The sequence below is a fragment of the Urocitellus parryii genome, unplaced genomic scaffold (assembly GCF_045843805.1).
Source record: "Urocitellus parryii isolate mUroPar1 unplaced genomic scaffold, mUroPar1.hap1 Scaffold_292, whole genome shotgun sequence".
Taxonomy (NCBI): Eukaryota; Metazoa; Chordata; class Mammalia; order Rodentia; family Sciuridae; genus Urocitellus; species Urocitellus parryii.
Window position 1 is genome coordinate 195,862 of NW_027552732.1, and position 6,443 is coordinate 202,304.

The window sequence follows — 6,443 nt, forward strand, 5'->3', positions numbered from 1 at the left end:
ATGAGGATTATATCCATTTCAGAGTCCTCAGTAAGAATACCATTAGTGTTTTGGGGCTCAAATGAGATAGGGTGTGAAAGTCAGAGGCCTCAGGGAGGATTCATGTTGGCTTTAGAGGAAGACTCACTGAGGATGTGATTTGAGTGTTAGAAACCTTTCTGAGGCTATTATAGAGGCTTCATATAGATATTAAGTGTCAGAGTCCAGTGCCAGGGTATTACCAGAGTATCTGAGGCTTCACAAACCCATACCCTTGAATGGGATCAAGGTCACAGTACAGATATCCTGTTCATGGCAGTGGCCTCAATGAGGATATGTGGAAGATTCTTCAGTGACAATATAATGTGTTGGTTACAGGCTTCACTTTTGACATCATATTTTGTAGAGTCGGCAGTAAACTTACTATACTTGTCAGAGGCCTCAGTTTTCTCCTATAGAAAGGGACCTCTGTGAGTACATGATGGCAGTACCAGAGGCATCAAGAAGACATTCCAAGTGCAAGAGACCTCTGTTATCCAATTATACATCTCAGATGTCTCTAATACTTTATTGTTAGTATTAGAGACCTCAGTATGACTCTTATAGATACTGTAGGTGTCAATGTAGATATTAAATATTTCAAAGACCTCAGGAAGTTAGAGGCCTCGGGGAGTATATTATGCCTCTCAGATGGTTCAGGGAGTATTTTAAATGCACCAGCCACCTCAGCAAGGCTATTCCTGAGTCAGATGTCTCAGTACCAGTACTTCATTATTGTCAACAGCCTCAGTGAGGATACCATTAGGGTCACATGCCTCAGTGAGAATACTAAATGCATTTGAATCCTTAGTGACAATGGGACTTGTTTCAAAGGACTTATGATATCATATGTTTTAGAGTCTTCTCTGAGAATATTATAGTTGTCAAAAGAGTCAGTAAGTAATATATTATATGTCAGAGCCCTCAGTGAAGTCAGTGTCTTTTTAAATAGTTTCATGTGTTTAGTGAGAGCTCTGAATAAAAATATTATTGTGTTTCAGAGGCCTCAATGTGGTTTTTCTTATTTGTCACAGGCTCTCATGGATATTTTATGACTGACACAGGCCTCAGTAATGATATTGAGCATGTTAGAAACCTCTGTGAGGACATGATATGTCAAAGCCCTCATTGATTATATGTGTATAGAGGACTCAATGAAAATATTATAGGTGTCAAAGAGTTTAGTTTTTATGTGAGTTTTAGAGATATTATTGAGAATATTTTTTGTATGACATAGACTTCCACAAGGATTTCATATACATGTCAAATGCCTCAATGAAGATATTATATTTTTCCTAGTTCTCTGTGAGGATATCTTATGAGTTTGAAGGTTTGACATGTTATTTTCTAGGGGTCTCCATGTGTATGTGATATCAACCAGTGGTATCATTAATGATATTTATTGATAACAAACTCATATTATTTCAGTGCATACTATATATGTTAGAGTCTTCATAAGGATATTATATTGTATTTAAAGCCTCAGTGAAATGTTTTATAAGTGTAAAAGGCCTAATTGAGGGTATTATACTATTCTTTCCTGTTAAAACAAAACGGGAAACGAATGGTCAAAGCTATTCCCAAATGCTTCAAGCAGGAATGAAGTAAGCAGCAAAGTACTATAGAGTTGGATAACAAACAAAATCTTGGAGTAAATATCCAGATGCTCATTTATTTACAAATAAATGACTAAGCAGATAAACAAAAGAGGCTAAATAAAAACCTCTTATCCGGAATTTCAAGTAATTGAGGTGGACATTTGGCCCTCAAGGAGTTAGGCCTAACTTCCCACTCCTTAAGAGGGGGCTCTGGATAGTGACTTAGTCCAAAACAATATATATCATGTGTACATGTAGAGAAACATAACTTCACAGTGAGAAATCTGGTAAACATTACATCAGTCCGGTGAGCACCTTGAGGATATGAAATGAAGAACAGCACTTCATCTGTAATCTGTTTTCCCCATTCCATAACCTGTCTACATATGAGAAAAACATCAACTGAAAATCTAAAAAGTACCTGACAGGTACTCCTCAACTGTCAGGTCCTCCTCAACCATCAAGGGCATCAAGAAATTAAGGTCAGAGAAACTGTCGCCACGAAGAAAAGCCTATGGAGACAGGATGACTGTCTTGCGGGATCTTAGATGGGATCCTGGAACTGAAAGAGGCTGTACTGAGAATCCAAAGGAAACACAGACATTAGTTAATAAGAGCATATCAGTATCTGTTTATCATGAAAAATCATGTATGAAGTTAACACATCTGAGATAGCTCACGTAAGTCATAAGAGAAAAAAACTGGGTAGAAGTCACATAGTAGATCTCTGCATTGTTTTGCAATTTCTGTGTAAACATAAAACTTCTCTAAACTAAAATCTTAAGATATGGCTATATTTTTCAAATACCTGCTCATTTAATTACTCAGAATGTCAATTACTAATAATTGACATTCTTAACTAGTTCTGCATTTTGTTAAGAGCATTTATAACAAAAGTGGGTCAAACTAACATAATGTAAGATAAATACTTATTTTATATGTTTTATGTTAAAGTAATAATATGTTTAAACTTATCATTATTTATTTTGCTATTGCTAGGTTATGGATTTTCTCTCTAAAAATTTCAAAACTTTAGAGAAAAAATCTACATTTTAGAGACACTATTTCAAGTCATGGTTGAACTTTTTCAAAAGAGTCATGATAAAAAATATGTTACAAGAGCAGATTGATTCATTGTGAATGAATCATTGATCCCAAGGAATTCTTATCTTTCGTTTGTTTCTATGTATACCCTTCAACAGTAATAGCATCAAATATTTGCCACTAGGAAAAATATTTAAACGAAAAATGTAAACAGAATTTGTGACAATAACTTATGATGCTTTCTAAAAAAAGAAAAATTGAAAAGAATATCAAAGTCAGTTTCCTCCATGATGTTCTTCAGAAGTGGTGAAACTAGAGAAACTTCAATGGAAGCATGGTTTATGAGTGATCTTAGATATTCTCGTGTTTTATGGGGAAATTATATTTTAGAAATCATAAAAAATATTGGCTGCCCAAACTCTTGAATGTTTTCAAATGTAGTTGAATTTCTATGTAAGTTTCTCATTGATATAGCTAGTCATAAAGCTAATAAAAACAAAGAATCTATGGGGCCAGGATGTAGCTCAGTGGTGGCATACCTTATCCAGAATTCAGGAGGCCCTGGGTTTGATCCCTAGCACCACAATTTTTTTGTAAATCAATGCCTTATTTGTGTAATCAAATAGAAAGTGAACAATCACCACTCTTAGGAAAATGTTAAGTCTGAAAAACAGTTAAGAATCAAAATACTCTTACAATAGAAATAGCCTATTGTGACCAGAGGTGTCACATCATAAAGTATATTCACATTAAATATCCTCTCAGAACAATAAAAAAAAACTTTGATGACCATTTAGAAGGAGAAAATGGCTATAATATAGATTAGAAAATTATTAAGAAATTAGAAACATGAGGTGAGGGGCTGTGGGCACGGAGAGCGGCTGGCCTAGGCTTGGCGGGTGGAAGGGTCCCTCCTGCAGGGTTTGTGGAGTGAGCCGGGTGCACAGGGGTGGTTGTGTTGTGTCCCCTCTGGCTGTCCGTCTTGAGGAAGAGCTGAGTGGGCGGGAAGGATGAAGGACCAAGGGTAGTTGTTGTGGAGGTGATCTGGGTGCTCCGAGGCCCTCATAGGAGGAGTGACCCAGGAATCCCCAAGTTCAGGAAGCTTGGGGGTGTGGAGAGGAGAAGCCCATCCTCAACCAACGCCAAGTGCTGGGCGGATCTGATGTTGGGCTGCAGAAATGCTCTGTGTGGTGGGTGGGGTGCTGGTGGTCTTTTTCCTCGGCCCATCTTGCACTTCATGCACTCGAGGAAGTGAAAGGGGTGCAGCCTCCAGGCACCTCTTCAGCTCCCTTGTGACCTGCCCTGTAGGGGGTACCCTGCAATCATGTAGGAATAGGAGATGCTGGCAGAGCCTTACACTCAGGACAGCAATGATGACACTGAAGATGTTTCATTGTTTGATGCAGAAGAAGAGACAACTAATAGGCTAAGAAAATCTAAAATCCGACATCCAGTGGCATCATTTTTCCATTTGTTCTTCTGAGTCTGTGCCATTATAGTCTATCTTCTCTGTGAATTGCTCAGGAGTAGCATTATTGCTTGTATGGTGACAATTATCTTGTTGTTGTCACGTGACTTTTGGGCAGTGAAGAATGTCACAGGTAGAGACTGATGGTAGGCCTTGGGTGGTGGAATCATATTGATGAGGATGGAAAGAGTCATTGGGTGTTTGAGTCCAGGAAGGCATCTCCTCAGGAGAATAAAACTGTTTCAGAAGCTGAATCAAGAATCTTTTGCTTAGGACTAATTGCCTGTCCAGTGCTGTGGGTGATATTTGCCTTTAGTGCTCTCTTCTCCCTCAGAGTAAAATGGTTGGCATGGTTACCATGGGTGTGGTGCTACAGGGTGCCAACCTGTATGGTTACATTAGGTGCAAGTGGGCAGCCAGAAGAATTTAACCAGCATGGCTACCTGGTATCTTGGAATGCAGTTTTTAAGACAAAACACCAGAAATGAACAGACTTCTTGAATAGAGAGAAAATTATGTTTTCTGTGATATTGGGGAATGGCTGAAGAGATTCTTGATTATGAATTGTTTAGAGCTCAGTCCAGTGTAAAAAGGAGCATTGATTTTTGTTTGTTTGTTTTGTTTTCACTTGCAAAGTTACTAAAAAACTGTTTTCTTTTTTTAAACAAAGTTTTAATTTTCTTTTTCTAGTATTTGAGGCTGGGAAGTATGATGTCATTAAGAACATTTTCAGAATTTATTTTATGGTGTACATATGTATGCATATAGTAATGTATCCGTATATCCCAAATTAATGTGTTAGTTTACATATGTTACAGAGATATTTGCATTTTGATCCATAGAATATAGGATGTTCTTAATCTATCTCAAAGTTATGTGTGTTTACATATTATTTCTATAGGTTATTTTCAGAAATAAGTTGATTTCATGATTAAGAGTAAACACTTGGTTTCTGTATGAGTTAAAAAAATTGTTAATATTAAATATATACTTCATGTTGAAATTGTTTACCTTAGACATGCACAAGTGAAACTAGTTTCTAAAATTTTCTTTTATTTTTATACTTAAGGTCTAAATAATAAATGGAATCTTTATAGTTTATGTTTAAGGGATACCCAGGGATTGCTGCTGTTCTATTTATTTCATAGAAAGGATAGTCATATTTTATTTTGCAACTTCCTGGAAACTCTTCAGTGGTCTCTGGACTAATAAAATCTTTTAGTACTAAATGAATATTATTCTTATGTCATAGTAAAAATAATCATTTAAATACTTGGCATAATAAATACCTAAAGACATTTTATGAATCTATTTTTTCTTGCTATAATGGGGATATTGTAAATCATACATCTGTATTAATAATTTTTCTTAAACAAGGCAATATATTTAACTGTAAACTAAACCAATCTACAAATTATTGTCGGCAGTTTTAGATTCTGTTGAGATACTTCAAACTTTGTTGCAGTCTTTTAATCAGCAGATTATGTTGTAAATGTATTTGTACATTGTTAAAATATGTTTAAAGATGTTTTGTTTTAGTTGAATAAATGTGTATTGGAGTGAAAAAAAGAAATTAGAAACATGATAATGACATAAAGTTCTCTAGGCCATACTAAGCACTTTGAACTGTAATCACAGCTATTTTGTAGACTGAAGCAGGAGGATCACAAAGTTTGAAGCCAGCCTCAATACCTCAGGAACTTAGCAAAATCCTGTCTCAACATAATATTTTAAAAGGGCTGAAATTCATTGCTTGCCTAACATAGTCAAGGTTATCAGCTTAATTCTCATCACCATAAATAAATTTAAAAGAATACTCCAAACCAAGCATATAATATGAGACAACTGGGGCATTTATAGAAAAAGGTGGAAACCATTATGTTGAATACCCCAAAATAATTCAACTATATTTAATTATTTTTCAGCTCATGATATTAACATGTCTAGTCTCCACTTATATTACTTCATTAAAATATGGTTAAAAGTGTATGTATGTTTTAAATGATTTCAAAATATGAGTTATACTCAACTCATATTTTGAAATCATTAATATATAATATAGAGCACCAGCATTTATATAAAATGAAATCACGTGATTTCCTACACAAAGTAATATTTAGTAAGTACTAATGTATACACACATTATTTCAGAAGAAATTAAGATTGATGAAATCAAAAGGTCACTGGTATGCTTTTAAGTGATGTTTTGAATATATGAGAAACACTTAATAGAGTTCTCCAAAAAGAACTTCTGACAATATATAAAGCATGCTTATTAGAAGGTCAATTCCCTTGCTTGCAAGGAGTAAGAGAAA

General features: G+C 35.3%; 1 pseudogene; it reads left to right on the forward strand.

The window, feature by feature from the left end:
- The first annotated feature begins 4,203 nt into the window (after window positions 1-4,203).
- LOC144251916 (Golgi apparatus membrane protein TVP23 homolog B pseudogene) lies at window positions 4,204-4,629 on the forward strand (annotated as a pseudogene).
- Window positions 4,630-6,443: the final 1,814 nt, after the last annotated feature.